Here is a 20,694-nt window from a genome sequence, read left to right on the forward strand (position 1 = left end):
CTTCATATATTATACAATATTCCTTTACTTATCAATCTCCCCCAGTCTAGTTATCCACACCCCACACCCATACTAACTCTAGGTTTTATTGTATTCCACAATATTTAGAATTACTAATTATGATGGCCATGGTTGATACATGCAGCCAGTTTTACATTAGTAAGAATCTTCCTCTTCCAACCTCTTGGAAAACTTGGTTAGGCTTAGAAAGCACCCCTCACCTCCAGGTTGTTGGCCTATTAACAGTCTATGAATCTATGAATATGTGCATAAATCTCCTAATAAACTAACATTCACTTAAAAATGCAAGCAGGGTACTGCTTCGCATCTTAAAATGTCTTCATTTTCCCCATCTTCATCCCTCAGTCATACCCTAAATCCACATCCCATTGACACTCTCAGCTGCACTTAAAACTAATTGCAATATCTATTCATTCAACACTGATGATGCAATTTGCATTACATAGGACTCTCACCCTCTTTTTGATCTTCCTTTTACTATGCTATGAAGGGAACATAAAATGGAAGAACTATTTTCTTGACCAACACATTTTTCTGATTTATTTGCCCTGAATAGAATCATGTATAAAAACAGATAATCCAGACTTTCACCCAAACTTACACAGGTTCTTCCACTACTTACAAATACCAAGCAAATGAATAGGGAGAGAGTGTGTGTGTGTGTGTGTATATATATATATATATATATATATATATATATATATATATATATATATATATATATATATATATATTGCACATGTGTTTGTGTGTGCTTGCGGGTGCTTTGCAAACACTACCTCAATGTTTCCATTAGTGCAGAACACAAAACCTGTGTTTCTGAATAGTTATTTACAAAAATATTCAGTTAAAACTCTCTGCTTGATTATTTAACAATTGCTTATTCCATTTTGCCAGCTCTTTGTTTTAGTCTTAAGACTCATAACTGCAAGTCGTGTAACTACAAAGAATTCTGAAACATCATTGTTCTCCTTTAATATAGTTTTGGGGCCAAGCCTGCCATATACCCCAAATTAATATATGCCAACTCCAGGACCATAACGCAGAAAAAAATGGAATATTCTAAGAAACTGCATCTCTTAGCATGTGTTAGTCTGCATTTTACTTCAGTCAGTGTCACTATACCATGAATCACTAACAAGTCACTCGGTTATCATTTTGCCAAGTCATGTATACTCTCCTAATGGACTCCAAATAAAAAGAAAAGCATTATGGAGTAATTCAACATAAACCTCCTATGAAGAGACAAATCACTTTGTTGGATCCGTAGTTAACTTATGTCTTACTCAGTTAACCCACAAACAAGCTAGTTTTAATTTTAAATCTAATGACCACTTACAACAGAATGTGCTGACACACCTGGCCACATTGCACTGGTAACCATACATCTCCAAGTGACCACACCTGGCCACATTGCACTAGTAACTATCCAACCTCCATCTCCAAGTGACTTCTCTCCTTTTACCATCAGTATAGTACTCTAAGGCCTAAAACCACAACCTGTCTCTTTCAACTTTAGATTTAAAACATGTTTATAGCCGCAGTTAATAATCATTTTATCCTCCATCCTAGAATACAAAACTCCAGAATCCGGACTCCAAACAATCCCAGAACAGACAGACAAAGGAACTAAAATCACTGCTTAAAAATCAGAACGGAAGATTGGGTGTGTTGGAAGCAAAGCCTTTTCCCACATATCACTGAACATTTTTGCCCACCTTTACAGTCTCTCAAAAATGCTATCTTTTGACATAAAACCTCCTTTTGCAAACACCAAAAGTCTACATTAGTCTCACACCTTAGAATCTTCCAGAAAGAGGCAAGCTTCCTACTTGACAGGTACTCCTATCTCAGTCTATACCCTTCAAATACCATTTAAAGTCTAAACCTTAGCCCATGGCTTCTACAAATTTCCTTTAGTTCTCAATTCTCTTGTTGAAATTACTGACACAGGAAACTTTAAACCCTCCTTCCCTCCATTTCACTTCATATGTACATCTCATCAAGAAAATGACATGCCTTTTAATAAAATTCAAAATTACAGCCTTCTCAGATCAGTGTTGTGCCCAACATAGCTCATTAAGCTCTGCAAGTACTTTCTTTCAGCCTGCTTCATCATATCTCTTTTTCTATCAACAATGCTCTCTCAGCCTTATTCATCTGAATTCCAAAGGCCTTAGGCCACCCAGACCATTCAGGCCCATTTCATTCTGTCTTAGAAAACATACACATTTTATGATTTCCCATACATTTATGAAGTGGAAGATGGCTCCATAGCAGAGGTATTCTCTGTGACATACCTATGCCCCCCCAAAAAGTTCTAATTATCTTGTAAAATTGATCAAGATCCCTTTTGGGGGGTTTTCATGTTAACATTGGACTTGTGAATGTGTAATAGATCTTACAGGGCAGGGTCTGTTGAGGCTCTATACAGGAGCAAAAGGTCACCTTTTAGCAGCCCGTAAGATTCCTAGAAGATGGTCTGCATAGCTTTTGAGATGTAGGCATTCAATTTCTTTTTAGTGAGAAGTGTTGCAATCACTCCAGTTTTGACAAGTACATACCACGTGGAGCGTTATATTCAATGAAGTATATTCATTAACAGACTTGATGGGAGCTGAGCACAGTGAAATGATGGAATGATTACATTTCAGAATCTGGATACTATACCTTTAGATATAAGCTCTACAGTGAAAAGAACTTCCTTACAAACAGTAGATACATGGTTATCAAAAGACAGTTCATAGTTGACGCAGGTTCCCTAATCCCAAACTATGTGATCAGTTTTCAGGGATGCGTTGTCAAGGTGATATTTTCAAGAGAAGTCATGTGTGCCAAAGGATATTATCATAAGTTTCTTGGCATTTAGTTTTAGTCCATGGTTTTTACACCAGGTATTGTAGTGTCCACTGGGAAGTTTCTGTTAGCACTGAGGTTTACCATGGGCTGCAAACACAGTCAGTTACAAACACTTAACATTTGCTTTTCCCTTCAAGAAGTAAATGACAAAAGAAGTGGCTCAAGGACTGAACCATTTTGGAGGAGGCAATACTGCTTACCATATTATTTATGATCCAGATTGCTATCCAATGAGTCACATAAGGATTTACATTTAGTTGACTTAATTGGTGTACAATACCAGAGTATGGGACAGTGATGAGGACATTGGTGAGGTCTAAATATATGGTGTGTGTGCTGATCTGCCCTCATCATTTCTTCAGTAAATTTCTCCAAGTAGCTGATCAGGTGAAGTAAGCAGAATCTGATCAGCCTGGAATATAAATAAACATGACTTTAGCCAAGTCCTTTTATATCCCAAACATTCTTCTTTAGATGAATAATCTGTCATTTGGCTGTATTTGTGGGGACTGGCATAATGGATAAGGTGTTTACCCCACAGACAAGATACGGGATTTGATTTTCACTTTTGGAAGGGAAATAGGCTAGGCTTAAAATGATTCACAAGGCCAGCTAGCCTAGTATGAACGTTAACATAATTGCTAAATGAGGTTTATGCACTAATTGTCCATGTATCAGTACACAAGTGGTCTTACAGTAAAGGCTTGGTATCAGTGCATAAGTGGTATTACAGTAAAGGCTTGAAGCCCACAGTTGAATGCATTCATCTGTTATGAACGTTCTTACATATACATGTCTTGCCACTCTCAGAATACTTTTGAGTTGTTTGCAAGGGGAGAGAGCCTCTCACATCATTCAATGGACATAAAGCAGTAAAGCAATTCTGCACAGGGAACAGAGTCAGAATGGAGAGACAAACCTATGGTCACCCAGGCATCTCAGTTATATCTGTTTGTAGTTTATTGTCTCTAAAACAGTAATAGGCATACCCAGCTCCATAACACAGAGGGATGAAGCTCTAACAGCATCCAAGATGACATAGATCAACTAGCTAAATGGGCACAGATTGCACTGGGCTGTGATGGACGGGAATGAGCAGCCAATGTTGGCTCATCTGTCCTGAGAAGGGGGTGGGAGAATAGGTTTCCTCTAGCAGCCAAGATAAGAACCAGTTGTGCTCCATGCTGCAAGCGGTTTACACTTTTGGTCAGAAGGTAGAACATACATGGAAGCTGGAATGCATCACCTGAAAGCAGCCACAGCAGAGCTTCTTGTAACGGTATACTGCCTGCCAGCAGTTTGGTGCTGCATTAGTGTCCTTGACCTTCTCACTGGCCATGGCTGTAGGTCAGGCGAGAGCCTGGGGAAGGCTAAGGCAAGTCTGGTAATCCCAGTAAATGAGAAAAGGAGCTGCTGGCAACTGATGGGTGCAGAGAGCTAAAACACACAATTAATGGTGGCTGCACTGAGCTGATCTCTAATGCTCCTCTCTTCAATGAGAGCAGAGATTTCTAATATACTCAGACAAATTTAGCTGCAACTTCAAACAAGTTTCCCCCCATCTCTTCTTCCTCATTAGAAACTTGTCCTTATGTCCCTCAAATTACCCTGAAAATGTTCTAAATGGCCTCTTCTATGAAGCCTGTTAATATACTAGTCTCCTAGCTAGGATTAAACTCAGCCTGACTGATCTCCAGATCCTGTTTAGCCTTACTGCATATGTACCTAAAGTTAGGAGAGTGGTGACAATGGGGTCCCTATAAAAGGCCTGCCCAACCACAGAGACTTAACTCTACAGACACGTTAGTATTTCCCACTTATCTGCAAAGTAATGGAACAAGTCAATAATTGCATAACAATCTTTCCACTATAGCCAATTCAGCTTTGTGAAGGGTATGTCTTCTCTACAGAATATGGGCCACCAAAGAGATGTGAAGAAATAGCTGTCCCCAAAGTAAAAATAGCAGACTTCAGTCACTGTTTTTCCCCTCAAGCAAGAAGAAAACACTCAAACTCAGAATTAAAAGGTATACCAATGAATAGTCAAAAACGTCAGAGGTCAGTTCCTCCTCTATAAAAGTACTGAAGAAAAAATTGATAGATAGTTCCCAGAATAACACAGTTTTTATTTATGATGAGCACTTTCATCCACCAACTGGACTTCAGATCAACTTTACAAGAACAGCTTTACCCACGGAAAACTAAATATATGCTTAATGAAATCAAAGGATCATGACTCATAAATAAAAAGTGGAGTTATTTCAGTGACTAAGTCTGCTGGACATTTTCTATAGTACCTCCAAGGCACTCAGGACAGTAGATTTAGTAAATTCAACACCTTTAATGTCCAATGCCCTTTTAGATACCCACTCATTTGACATTCTCTGCCTCTCAGAAACCTGGCTAAACACAGGCACTAAAGACACAGAGATTATACCTCAAGGTTACAACATAGTAAGACATGACCGCTTAAAACGCAAGGGTGGTGGAGTAGCAATACTTTTCAAAAATCAACTAAACATCACTACTCAACCAGCATGCCCAAACCAAAATAGCAAAACAGAAGCCATCATTATTAAACTACAACTTAACACCAAAAAATCTATTTACATTATTTGTTTGTATCTTCCCCCAGGTAATAACATCCCAATATTAGAAGATTTTCTAAGTTGGGTCTCTACCACCTACCCCCAAGAAACTATAATTCTTGGCGATGTTAACATAGACTGGAACACTATTAATAATGATAACCCCTCCTCTCACATTAACCTACATGGTTTCACACAAACTATTACCTCAACTACAAGAGTCAATAAGCCCAGTAATAAAGAGAGTATACTAGACTGGATACTCACAAATAAAGTTAACAAACAATATAAAGTAGGTACCTTGCCAGATGACATCAGCGACCACTCCTAACCTACATTACTAGATTAAAATCAGAATATGTCAACCTCCCTAATACAAGGCTAATTCGATCTCTCAAGCATTTTAACATAGACCTCTTTAAAGCTGATCTGAGAGCATGTGAATGGAATTGTTTAAAATCACTTCCTCTGGAGGAAGCAGTATTATTGTTTAATACTACATTCTTATCCATACTCAATACACATGCTAATTAAGACCAAACCTGCCCCATGGCTGACCTCAAACACTAAAAACTCATGCATGCTAGAAACAAAGCATGGACAAAATGGAGATGTGATAGACAAAAACCTGATTTAGTTAATTTCCGCCAGCTTAGAAATCTTGCAAACAAATCAATAATCTCTGACAAGAAAAATTACTACTGTAAGCTTCAGGAAACTCATATTAACAACTCCAAACAGTTCTGGTCCTCAGTAAACAGACTTCTCTCCCCAGGGACTGCAAAACTCCTTCCCTCTAAATACTGATCCAGATACCCCACTCCACACTGCAAATGTCTTCAACTCTTTTTCTCTGAAACTATTCAATCCTTAGCCAAACAAATGAACCCTAACGACTCTCATATACCAACTAACATAACCACCTCCTCTTCTAACTTCTCTCTAAAACCTATATCTACCTCTTTTATCTATAAACTCATTCACAAACTAAAACCCTGTACACCTTCTGCTGACAAGCTCCCTTCTCTGTTCCTCCAGAAAGCTGCCAAAGAAATTGCATATCCTATATCCTTACTTATCAACAGAACTATCCAAGAAGGAACCATCCCTGATATCTGGAAAGTATCCTATATTATCCCACTGCATAAAGGTGGAAACTCCCTTGACCTTTCCAACTTTAGACCAATTGCCCTTCTCTCCCCTAGCAAAGATCATGGAAAAATGTATTCATCAACAACTTGTACACTATCTCTCTCTTCACAGCATAATAGCAAACTGCCAGCACGGTTTCAGACCCCACCATAGCACCACCACTGCCCTTCTATCCTTTGTAGATACTATCAACAAAAATCGAAACAACAACACTTTCTCTTCCGCTCTTTTCATTGACCTCTCTAAAGCTTTCGACATGGTCAACCACTCACTCTTACTTCACATTCTTAAATCTCTCTTGTGATAAACTGGCCACTAGCTGGTTTAAATCTTATCTTAGCAACAGACAACAAGCAGTAATTTGGGAAAACCACATCTCATCTCTCTTGCCTATATCCATTGGAGTTCCCCAGGGCTCCATTCTGGGTCCACTGCTGTTCTCCCTCTTTATTAACGACCTTCAAACTGCTATCCCACAAGCTACCTGCATACAATATGCAGATGATTCTACCCTAATCTGCACAGCCCCTTCCTCTACTGAACTGACCTCATTGACCCAAAACACCTTTAACACAGTAGAAACTTGGTTTTCTACGGTTTCTCCTACTAAATGCCAAAAACCAAACTTCTCCTCTTCTCCCCACCTCTCCTCCTTTAAACTTCTCCATTTCCTCAAACAATGGCACCATCATCTCACCTGATCCTACCACTAAACTCTTAGGTATAACCATCGACAATAATCTTTCCTTCGATCAGCATATTAATAACACCATCAAGACTGTTAACAAAAATTGGATCCCTATATCGCATCAAACCTTTTCTAACCCCAGCAACTAGAACCAAAATTGCTCAATCTCATCTCCTATCTACTCTCCTATATGCTTCCCCATTTATACAAACCTCAAAAATCAATCTTAATAAACTTGCAACCTGTTACAACAACATGGCTAAAGCTCCACTGGTAACCCCTTTAGGACCCACCATTGTATAAACCTAAAACAACTTGGCTGGCTCGAGTTTCAAAACTACCTAATAATCCCTCAACTCACTATAGCCCACAACATACTATACCTTCCTGACAACACCCCTATAATCTCTCAACTTCTAATCCCTTACAACAATCTCAACTCACTTCGCTCTTCTAGTAAAATTATGACAAAATCAATAAAAGTAAACAATACAGCAGGTGGTTCTCTATTCACTAACACTATAGGTAGAAGTTGGAATCTCTTACCTAGTGACATTACCTTGACTACATCCCTGCCTCTATTCAAACAGAAAATTAAACTTTTCTACCTAAACCACTGGCTTTGTTCCTGCGATGCACCTGATTAACCTTTTCTATACACACTTCTTATCTAATTTTGCCTGTTCCTCCCTCTTTTAACCTTTCTAATTCTAACTATGCATAATTTATGTAAAATTGCTAATAAGTAATTGCATATATTTAATGCAAATATGTAATGAACTACATATGGTGTATATGTCTCTCTTTAAAACTAGCCTTCCCTCCGGATGGTCTTTTTAATTCTAAAATTTTGCTTTTATTAGAAGTAATGTTTTTTATGTAATGTACTTAGTATTTAGTGGAGCTTTTCTCCTCGGGCCTCTGCTGAAAATGGACATGTATCCAGCCAGACTAGCCCGGTCAACAAATGTAAAATAAATAAAAATAAATAAATAAACAATAAAACGATAAGAACAGTAAAGTCACCACAATACTGTTTAGCACGCTTTCACCTAGTAAAATACCAGGCTTCTTCAGAACAAAGAAGCAGCCTCATCCAATACATTTAAATAATTCAATACAACCAGTCATGTCAAAGGGTCAATTATCTGTACATACGTAGATTAATTACAGTAAATGAACCCAGTTAAAGCCATAATAAATGCATATACAGGGATGAATTACAAGACTTGTGTCAACTAATAAAGTGAAAAGTTCATATTAAAATTGTGCCTGGTCCCCTAATAAAATGTATATATGTTAAATCCTAAAATCCATTTCCTAAAATTGATATACAAAACCCTTGTATACAATAATCCATCTTACTTGTTTAAATTAAATAAGTGAATGAATAAATATTATAAAATCATCAACATGCAAAGCAATAACTATAGTGCTCATAGCAGCAAAATGTATAACAATTATGTATAAATATTACAATTTAGCAGTCCTAAGTTTTAAAGCACTGTTAATACTAACGTGGTCATTAAGTCCAGGGGGTCTACCTGCATCCAACTTCAACAGCCAAAACAATTCCTTGTATTCCACCCTGGACTCCCAACTCCCCCCTCGGGGATCAACTAGCACTTGTTCTAACATGAAAAATTTGATTTTCATTTCATTACAATTTAAGGAATGTCTAAAAATTGTATTCGATTCCTTCCCTTTTGAAATCTTGTATAAATGCTCATAGACCCTTCTCCTAAGTGTTCTCTCGGTCTTACCGATATAAAAACTCTGGTAGGTTTCACAAATCCCAACATACACCACACCCCTTCCGTGCCACAATTATAATATTTGGATGCCTTCAACCTCAAATCCCTGGATGGAATATATCACTCGCTTTTGTCCAAAATGTATCCACATTGTTGACAGGCTCCACATTTGTGGGTCCCACATCTTGGAGCTTCACGTACCTGCCTGGAAACCTGCTTCATTTCAAAGAGTTCTTTAAGGTTCGTGTCTCTCTTTCTAACAAAAGTGGGATGATTCCGAAGGTACGCCCTGGTATCATCTTTAAGCCTTAAAATATGCCAGAATCAAATGCCCTTTTTAGAAATTCCTTAAATTGTAATGAAATGGAAATCAAATGTTTCATGTTAGAACAAGTGTTAGTTGATCCCGAGGGGGGAGTTAGGAGTCCAGGGTGGAATACAGGGAATTGTTTTGGCTGTTGAAGTTGGATGCAGGTAGATCCTCTGGACTTAATGACCACATTAGAATTAACAGTGTTTGAAAACTTAGGGCTGCTAAATTGTAATATTTATATATAATTGTTATATATTTTGCTGCTACGAACACTATAGATATTGCTTTGCACGTTGATGATTTTATAATATTTATTCATTCACTTATTTATTTAATTTAAACAAGTAGGATGGATTATTGTATACAAGGGTTTTGTATATCAATTTTAAGAAATTAATTTTAGGATTTAACATATATACATTTTATTAGGGGACCAGGCGAAATTTTAATATGAACTTTTCACTTTATTAGTTGACACAAGTCCTGTAATTCATCCCTGTATATGCATTTATTATGATTTTAACTGGGTTCATTTACTGTAATTAATCTACGTATGTACAGATAATTGACCCTTTGACATGATTGGTTGTGTTGAATTATTTAAATGTATTGGATGGGGCTGCTTCTTTGTTCTGAAGAAGCCTGGTATTTTACTAGGTGAAAGCACACTAAACTGTATTGTCGTGACTTTACTTGGACATTAAAGGTGTTGAATTTACTGAATCTACTGTCCTGAGTGCCTTGGATTGAGGTGTTTTACTTTTATAGGAGAAAAATTAACCTCTGAAGTATTTATTGCAGTTCCTTTTAAATGTAAAGTCAAGGTTTTTTTCATTTTTCTAAAAAAACAAGGAAGTGAAGCCATTCTGCTATTTTTCACACCGTGGCCATCTTCTCAAATCTCTATTGTGGTTTATGTAATTATTTGTCCTGTGAATATGTCTAGGTATACATGGGGTTCTTGGATGTGAGGTGGATTTTCTGGAGCTATTGGTAACCTTTGTTGTTTTATTTTCCTTCAGAATATGGCAGACTAAGAGGAGGACTGAAGCAATGTACAATGTCTACTCAGTGTGCATGGCCTACCTTAATCTCACCAAGGTCATTAATACTATACATCACCTTAAACTGGTATCATAAATAAGTTTTCCCAACCAAATATCAATCCATCTGCAACCTGCTGAATCACAAACAGGCTCATGAAAAGAACACGTGATGATGGTTGCCGACATACTTTCCTCTAAAAGGCATTTCAGAAGTGGAGTACAGAGTTCTATGCTGAGTTCACTCCTATTCAGATGATGATTCTCAGATGCCCAGCCTAATAAGGGTCTCTTATTGGGCAGCTTTACCAATGACCGCAAACAGTACTGTCATTAACACTTCAAATGATACCTGTACAATACACAGCAGTCTTCTGTCATTAACACGTCAAATGATCTTCTTCTTCTTTCGGCTTTTTCCGGTTAGGAGTCGCCACAGTGGATCATCTGTCCACTCATGATTGGCAATGGAGTTTTTTATGGTGTCGAGTTGCCAGCCCGGCGCCCAACCTTCCACAGAAGGCACTCACAACCTAGGGCCAATTTAGAGAGAGTGTCCAATCCACCTACAGCATGTCTTTGGGATGTGGGAGGAAACCAGAGCACCCGGAGGAAACCCATGCGACCACAGGGAGGACATGCAGACTCCACACAGAAGGCACCCCAGCCGAGAATCAAACCAGAGAACCTCTTGCTGTGAGGCGGCAATGCTAACCGCTGCACCACCGTGGCTGCCTAACACTTCAAATGATACTCATACAATATACAACAGTCTTAGCCAAACCAGTTTCTAGTGTCAGGGCCACTGTCTAAACCTAATAAAAATGTAGTTTTAGTCTTCTTTGGGAAGCTCTTCCCCCCTGGGCCTACTGCAGATATAATGGAATCAGCTTTAAGAGAGAGTTGATTAGAGACAGAAGTAAGTTATTAGATATTGAGTTTTGATTTGATGCACCATGTGTTCACAGATGTTAAAAACATGTTTTTTTACCAAGCACAACTCTTCAGCTTCTTAAGATCCAATTAAGTAATCATTCCACTCTGTTCCTCCGCAATTAGACTCATACTGGATTATCATAAACCATTTGGCTTTTACTTATCCAGGTATATTGCCCAACTTGAATGATGATTCCCAACTTGGAAGATTTCAGGAATGAACTGTAACTTAACCTGAGAGGCTGAAAGCCCTATCACTCTTTCACTTTCTTGCAGACTCCTGAGTGATGACTCTGGCTTGGCTATCAGAGCTGTGATTAACTCAGTCATGTGTGATCACCTTTACATCCACAAAACTGGTAAAACTGGTATCATTAAACCAAAAATATAAATGTATATCCTAATACTAACAGAACTTGTCATAATGATGAATCTCAAAGAATTCCCTCCTTAAGGAATAGGCTTGTACACACTTCAAGCTAAGCAGCAGCCCAATCTCTCATCAAAACAAACCAACTGAATGGGATCTGTAAATTAATACCAGGGCTGTCCTCTAAGGCCCCCCAAAGGAAGAAAGCAGTGACATTGGTAGATAGACTAAAGGTTCATAGGTCATAACTAGCCATGCAGTCCCAGAGATCATTGAAAGTTTCTGATGACTACATTATATGCATTTCACAATTACTATATTGAGGACAAATACACACCTGAAACAAATGCTGGGGGTCTTCAGTAATGGATTATGCTGCAAAACCAGAAGCTCATGAATATACTGCTGCTTTTAGGGACAGTGGCAAACATGACTTCACTTATTGCAGATTGTTCTAGCCAACAGTCTGACATTTCTGCGTTTTTATACATATCCTTAATCATACAAAAATGGAAATGCAATGTTTTTGTACCACTCTCTCACTAGTCAAATTATTAAAAATATGATGAAGTGAACACATTTGCCATTCATACTAAATGTCCAATTACTGCATTGCAACTTTATGTTTAATTACTATCAGTACAATCTATACAATATAATACTATCAATACATTTGTAGCTTCTTAATTTTAGGAATGAACATGTACAACATTTGTTTTTAATTCTTGCCAAAAATATACACAGAGTTGCTTTGTGAACTCTTAGACCTGAAGCCTCTTATTGTTATTTTGTTGTATTTAAGCTATGATTATCAACATTTTGCACATGCAGATTAAAAATTGTTATAATTAAATAGCATTTCCTGCTATGGTGTCAAATCAGATTAATACAATATAGAAGCAGATTTGTGTTCAGCAGCTTCTCAATAGTGTTTAATTTATTTTTACCCTTTTCATATATAAATGCTTTATAACTTTTGATTTTATATATTAAGCAAGTAGGGTAGAGGAGTTGGATTTATTTAAAAACTGAAGATGAGATTTATACCCTATTGTCAAGCTGCATGGTATCTAAAAGGAACCTCAGGAGTAATTACTTTTATCCATCCAATTCCTCATAGTAGAGGAGCTGGATTTATTTAAAAAAATGAAGATGAGAGTTATACCCTATTGTCAAGCTGCATGGTATCTAAAAGGAACCTCAGGAGTAATTACTTTTATCCATCCAATTCCTCATATGTTGGATTTATTTAAAAAATGAAGATGAGATTTATACCCTACTGTCAAGCTGCATGGTATCTAAAAGGAACCTCAGGAGTAATTACTTTTATCCATCCAATTCCTCATATAGTAGAGGAGTTGGATTTATTTAAAAAATGAAGATGAGATTTATACCCTATTGTCAAGCTGCATGGCATCTAAAAGGAATCTCAGGAGTAATTACTTTTATCCATCCAATTCCTCATGTAGTACACTAATGTTTTCCTTAAATAACCAAGCTAATGAACCATTTTCCATCAAAGCCCAACCATTATGCTCCCATGATTTGAAAAAAAAATACACAATGCAGCATAGTTAGGCCTTATAATTTTTGTTAGCATACAATATGCCATCTTAAATTGGGTTGAGGCATGACACCCATTGGACAATCGTCCCCCATCAGTGTTGTCACAATATTCTTGGAAATAGGATACAATTGAACTACATTTAATCTTTGATGAAATGGCTGACCAGCCTCACTGCTTTGCCAGGTATAGTCTGTACCTTTTACCAAAGCTTTCACATTCTTGCTAAAGCCTTTACTTTCCTGCAGTGCCTTTTTTAGGTTGAGTCTACATGCTGGACATTTCAACACATCAAATTCTACTTTATAACCCATGAAAGTGACTCTTCTCAAAGACAGGAGTCTTTAAAATTCCCAAACGTTATGGTCTCCTGCAATTTGAACAGCTTTGGGTATGTGCAGTGAGAGAGACATGGCTTCAAAACAATGAAAGCATTCCTTTCCCTTCTTGGGTTTAGGGCCCATCAGGTCTTCAGACCTGCTGGAAATTGTCAGGGAGTATCAGTAATGGTCAACACCTCATGACCGACTCCACAGATGATATAGTCTCAGTGCCTGGATGTCCAAAACACCCTCAACAAGAATCATCACTTCTTAGATAGTTATAGAATGCCATCTATGCGCTTTCAGATCAAAATGTCTATCTTTACTCCTTTGCTGAATTCTTCATTAAACCCAACACTTTTCTACTATGAGATGTCAAGTATGCGTTAGTAAACTGACTGACCTATACTGCCAATAACCTTCTCAAAAACAAACCTTCAGTTATTTGATTACCTTAATAAATCCCTCCCCCTGATGGATCCCACTGCATGCATGGTGAAGGTGGTTGTGTTGCTGTATGAAGTAATAACTGATGTTTCTTAGAACTTAATCAGGAATGTAGTCCCTATTCACAGCATATAATGAAAAAATTAAACAATTAAATTGAAACAATTATTTTGAATACTAACAAAACGTAAAAAAAAAAAAAAGCAATTCTTACAAGAGGGCTCATTCTACCCACTTTAAAAGCACATAAACTAGTAAACAGCTTTAAGGAGCTATTACAGAGCTCAAAGCTGAATACAAACTTAAAATAGACAATGAAAATAAGAGATGACTAGTTTTAACCAGAATTCAAACACACCAATGTTCAGAGCTAGTCCATAATACTATCCATTCTGTCCAACAGGAAATAGCCAATATGCTAGCTGACAAATTTTATTCCCTCTACAATTATTTCTATTCCAAAGATGCCATAGTCCCAAGCCCACCCACGTTAATTAGTGTCTTTTGGACTTCTTGAAAGCTAAGCAACTTCATCTATGTGTTCTACTACTCTAGCAAGTTGCAAGATTATCCGTACCAAATACAGGCCATCTAAAGCCCCATTTAACCTCATCTCCACTTGTTACATTCCTAAAATGCCTGGAAATCAGCCATTCAAATGCTATTACACAAAGGTATCCTAAGCAAAGATTATTTCCACTCAAGTTATGGAATGTGTTTTCCTTGTTCCTCAAAAAACTTAAACTTGACACTGATGTTCTCTTAAACCAACAATTTGGCTTTGTCATATGACAGTGCCATCTGTTTTAACCTTATAAATTTCTTTGGGAAAAAAAAGTCAGTGAAGCAGGGGATAGCTACTATACAATAATATATATGACCTGGCCAAGGCATTAGTCACATTACAGACATTATTGACAGATGTCTAAATCTGAATAACCCTTATGTTGTTTGTTAAATAGCTAAATGATTGACTGAACCCAGCTGGTTAGAGTCATAGGGGCCACTGATGTTACAAAGTCATTGGTGTTTGATTGTCTCCTGTTTGCATTTCTCAGACCTTATAGCTCTCAAATTCTGCAGATGAGTGCAAATTCGGAGTTATTTAATCCACCATTGACTCATAATTGCCTATGTTGTACTATGCTGACAACTGGTGCAAGGACAATGGCTAAAAAATGAATGTGAAAAAATGGAGTACAGGTTAATTTCTGATAAAAAAATTCCATATCAAAACCATATAGGTGAAAAAGCACTCCTATCAGAAATGGTCATAAGGGATCTAGGCACCGTATGATAATTATCTTTTGGCCATGTCACAGCCGATTAACAAAATCTGTCTGGATTTAATTTCATATACAAGTCTTAATCCCCCATTATTCATACCTTGAACCCATTACTGAATATACCACCACTTTTGGTATGCATTTTCTAAACATATCATTCAACCAGAAAGACCTCAGAAATTCCCAGTTATCCAAACAGATTGTCTGGTTTTAATTTCATAATACAGCTCTACAAGGCCTCCTCAATCCCCATACAAGTACCCGCCCACTAAGATCTACTAATAAACGTCTAATTGAAGTAATCAGGAGTAAAAATAGTTCAGGTGACTCTCTCTACTCCTACTACATTGGTAAACTGTGGAATGCCTTACCACTTGAAATTAGAACTATAACTAGCTTAAACTTCAAGCATCACATTAAAGCCTACCTTACCAATTCCTGGACTTGTACATGTACTGGGCATGGGTAAGCCCAAACCATGGAACTAGCTGATTTTAAAATGTTAATTTCACATGTAACGAGCATTGAATTTAAGGCATATGACTACCTTATGTTATTTTTCTCATTGTTAATATCTGCCAGATTTTAAGTCTTCAGTTTGCTATTATACCTGTGTACAAGACTAAGTATTCTACTTGCACTCTTATTGTATTGCCTGCTACTACTGTAAGAACAGTATTCTAGAAGCATCGTTATACAACATTATTGGTCTTGTCTCATACTTGACCAATGTATTCTGTTATAGTCTTTTTACCGTTATGAATATCTGCTACTATTTTTTTCTTTATTGTATTATACAATTTTTTTTACTAACAAAATAGTTTACTAACAATGGAGCTTTTCTTCCCGGGCCTCTGCTGAAAAAGGGTTTTATGCCCAGTTGGATTGTCCCAGTAAACAAATGTAAAATAAATAAATAAAATAGGAGTCTTAATCCCCCATTATTCATATCTTGGACTCATTAGTGAATGTACCACCACTTTTGCTATATATTTTTTTCATTCAAACTGAAAAGCCTCAGAAATTCATAGTTATCCAAACCGACTGGTAAATCGATCCCTGCACTTGATCTCTTGCAGACTCTTGCATTTCATCTCTGTCAAGCCTTTAGAGCTATAAAAAGATATTCCTCCACTGACTTCTTATTTCTTCACAGAACAAATGGCTATTCAGGTGCATAGTTAAATGAACTTAATATTCATCAACAGGTAAAGACAACAAGTTTGTATGATTATCCCACCAAGATAATAGATGGATAGCCTAAAATCCCTCATCTGTTTATTTTGTTTTGCTTTTAGGCTGGATGAAACGTTGAATATTGTTTATTGGCTAAGTTTGTATTGTTCTGTAGACCAACTGCCCGGTACTTGAGAATGAATCTAAAACATCTAGGAATTTGTTTATGCACATTTATTTAACATATACGTTGTTACTGTTTCGAGCTTTCAAGTGCATGGTCTAATTTGAGTCTTTACCGGCAGTCATTCTATAATTCTAGCGTCTTTCCAAAGATATGTTTAAAGCAAGACAACGACTCGTGTGTCTTCTGTTGTCTTTTAGTTGTCACCATTTGACTTACTGTACCTCTTTGTAAAGATCCCTGTACAAGATTTCCTCTGGCTTTTGAACTGAGAGGGTGCCTTTTCTGTTTCCACAGTTAACACTTCTTTGAAGATTGGGGATGTCAGCAACTTGCTATCCAAATAAGGCATTGTCACATGACCTATCCAAAATCTCCATACAGCAGACTCAAACAGTGCACACTACAAGCAAGGGTTAGTAAAACTAATGCATTTCCACATTAGCAATGCAAATATAGATAATATATACATATATATTTTAAGACAGTTGACTTTCTATCAGTATGTCATGGTTTTCTTCTCAGTGTACAACAAAAAAAAAAGATAATATAGACAACTTGGAACATTAAAAGGTCATCAGCTAGTAAGAGAGCAGGTCAGAAAATAAGAGCAGAGTCTCGAGAATTCCGTTAGAATAATGGACAATATAAGTGGACAATAACAATAGGAGGTACAATAATAAAGCAACAATCAGAAAGTTTTTCTTAAGCAGGCCACCAAAACATTTGTTAGAAGTAGCAACAAAGTACCCAGTTTAGGAAGGAGGGATCAGAAGAGCAGTTTTACTCAGTGGGGTGAGTTGAAAGCTAGGGAGGCTCAAGGTTATTATATTGATTTTCTCGAAGATGATAATTTTGGAAAGAACCAGTCATCATCAAAGAAAACTCAGTGTTGGAAAAAATACTAGTTGTAGTAGTTAAACACGAAAGAGAGGATACACGATTAAATCTTTGGGTAGGTGGGTGCAAGGATATGAAATCAAAATAGTAAAATTGTTGACAAGAATTAAATATATATTTATATGTATGTGTGTGTGGGTGTATATATGTGTGTGTGTACTGAATTTAAATAAAACACCCAAATACTGATGTTCACAAAGTTGAGTACAAAACATTGACTTTGCAAGCATTCCCAAGTTACTATGCATGTGTTTAGTGCACAGAAAATTTTCATTAAAAAGAATAGAGCAAAAACAATTGTTGTTGACAATATTATGTGGATCGATATAGAAACATATAAATATATATATTATTATATGCACATATGCACATGTCCATAAAGTGAAAAATCTATAAAAGGAATGCATTACTAAAGGGAAAGCAGCCCCGAGTATAGAAGAAAGCAACCAGAGTAAGTATACCACATGATGAAAATGTATGTAACTATTCTGAGAAAGCACCAAAGTAGGCTTCTTGAATTCTGCAAGTCACAATAAGAGGGATTTACAGCAGAAAACAAGTAGCAGGTATACCCTCTGTGGAGACAGTTGGGAAGAGTGGCACTTTCTGTATTTCTAAAGGTCTTATCACTCTGCACAGATGAGACTCAACAGTCCAGAAGACACAAAAATGATGTATGGGCTACACCACAATCCATATAGAGGGATATCAGTAAAGCATAACATAGTCCTGCAGAATGTATGCAGGCAGTAAACGCAACACAAGTCTCTGAATCTTTCAGTGGTATCCTACAGTCAAAGACCTAAACAGGAACAGCAAGGTACTTTGTGAAAGTATTACTTCATTGAAAGGTACTTGATTTAAACAGGCTTCCAGAAAGGGCAATACCATCAAAAGCAATAGTGGAAATCTTGATTGCCTAGGGCACATTTTCAAAGTTGGTGTGGAAATAAGTTGCTGGTTAAATACAATGTTCAGCTTATGCATTAGGCTAAATGCACTGATTAAGTGAGCCACAATGTCTTTTTAAGTCACTGTAATGTGTGCTTTGATCCTGAAAGAGAAAAGTCAAAAGTAGCTAGATATGCAACAAAATAACTGTTCATGTTTAATATATTGTGGAAGGCTAAAATGTCTCCTCAATTTATGCTACTAAACTGGAAACATATGGCCAAGAGTTAACAGGGAATTTATACTTGTAGTTTTATAATTACATAAAGGAGGCAGGATAAGCAGATATTTCACAAGCTACGTTATACTTTGTTCCCTGTTATATAATGATATAACTCACATCTACCCCCTGTTATATAATGATATAACTCACATCTACCCCCTGTTATATAATGATATAACTCACATCTACCCCCTGTTATATAATGATATAACTCACATCTACCCCCTTACCCCACCTTTATCATAACCACACACTAAACCCAGATACTGAAAACTGTAACCCCACTTACCCTCCACATACTGTCTCTTTCCACTCAACAAGTCCAAAGTCTGACTAACCATACTGTCAATTAGTTGTCTAATTTCATAAGTAGTACACTTTTGAAATAACATTTAAAAATATTCAACCACAAAACAAGAAACTACATCTATCCATACAGACATCTCTATAGAGCTCTTTATATTTATATATATATATATATATATATATATATATATATATATATATATATATATATATATAGGCCTACCTGAAAACGTCAAAATCTCGAAACGCCGACGACAACACCGACACCGGAAGATCGACAATGGAGAAGACAGACACTTAAGAATCCTATCACTGAGTACACCGACATGTAAAGGTAAGTGTGCGATAGGGATGGATATTAGGGTCAGGGTGTGGGTAAGGTAAGTGTGCGATAGCGACGGTCTGTAGGGTTAGGGGTGGGTTGAGTTAGGGTTAGAGTGCGGGTCAGGTGAGTGTGCTATAGTGACGGACATTAGGGATAGGGGCAGGTTAAGTGAGTTAGGGTTAGGGCGCAGGTTAGGTGAGCGTGCAATAGTGATGGACCTTAGGGTTAGGGTTTGTGTTAAGGTTAGTGCATAGATAGTTGTGTATGCAAGGTTCAGTGTAGGTTTGTAAGGTTTTTGGTGTGCTTTGTGTTGTGTGTGTGCTTTTTGGACAGGGGATTTGTTTTGTTTGTTGAGTGTCGGGATTGTGGTTTGTCGGGTATGTGACATTTCGTGTTTCTGCACTTTCGGTTTTGTGGTGTCGGTGATTTCGTTGTTTTAGCACATCGGTGTTGTCAGGTAGACCTATATATATATATATATATATATATATATATATATATATATATATATATATATATATATATAAAATATACACACACACATCTATATTTATATGTATATACATATACATTTAATATAGTAAACTTCATAAACTCCACACTATGGTGTCAGTTTGTAACAAAAATGAAAAACTGATGCTGGGACTGGATTGTCACTGCAAGTAATTACATCTAAGTGGCGATCGCTATGAGACCACCATCTTGAAACCTGCAACTCAAGCATTTTGTAGTTTGTACAGGCTGCCATTCATACTCAGACAATATGAGCACATGCAACTGGCTGCCGCACCTTACCAAAACACAACATTCGAGTTTGAGTGAAGTAATTGTGAAAGGTATAAGAAGGAAGCAAGAGAGAGAGGTTATTTTATGGTTAGGGAAAAGGAGAGCGCAGGTTTAATATTAAAGAGCTAGGGTGAAGTTCAGGTGTATAAGGGGGTCTGGGAATCAGGAATTAGTTTTATAAAATAAGGTCTTTAAAGAGCTAAGTTATCAAGTACAATTAAGTTAGTGGAAGTTCATGCACTTGTCTATTTGATCTACTGGCAGTGAACAAGTCACAAGCACTTGTAGTAGGCTCAAAATAATATATGTATGTGTGTGTGTGTGTGTGTGTGTGTGTGTGTGTGTGTGTGTGTGTGTGTGTGTGTATGGGTCTACCTTAGTTAAGCGAAATTGCACTTACCCAAACTTCAAATACACACGAAGACTTCAGCCATATGGCCATATGACTGTATATCATATGGCCAAGGTTTAGTTCAAGAAGATCCTCTCAGCTCAGGCT

This window comes from Protopterus annectens, chromosome 7.part0 (assembly GCF_019279795.1).
Source record: "Protopterus annectens isolate FY-2018-M chromosome 7.part0, PAN1.0, whole genome shotgun sequence".
Taxonomy (NCBI): Eukaryota; Metazoa; Chordata; order Ceratodontiformes; family Protopteridae; genus Protopterus; species Protopterus annectens.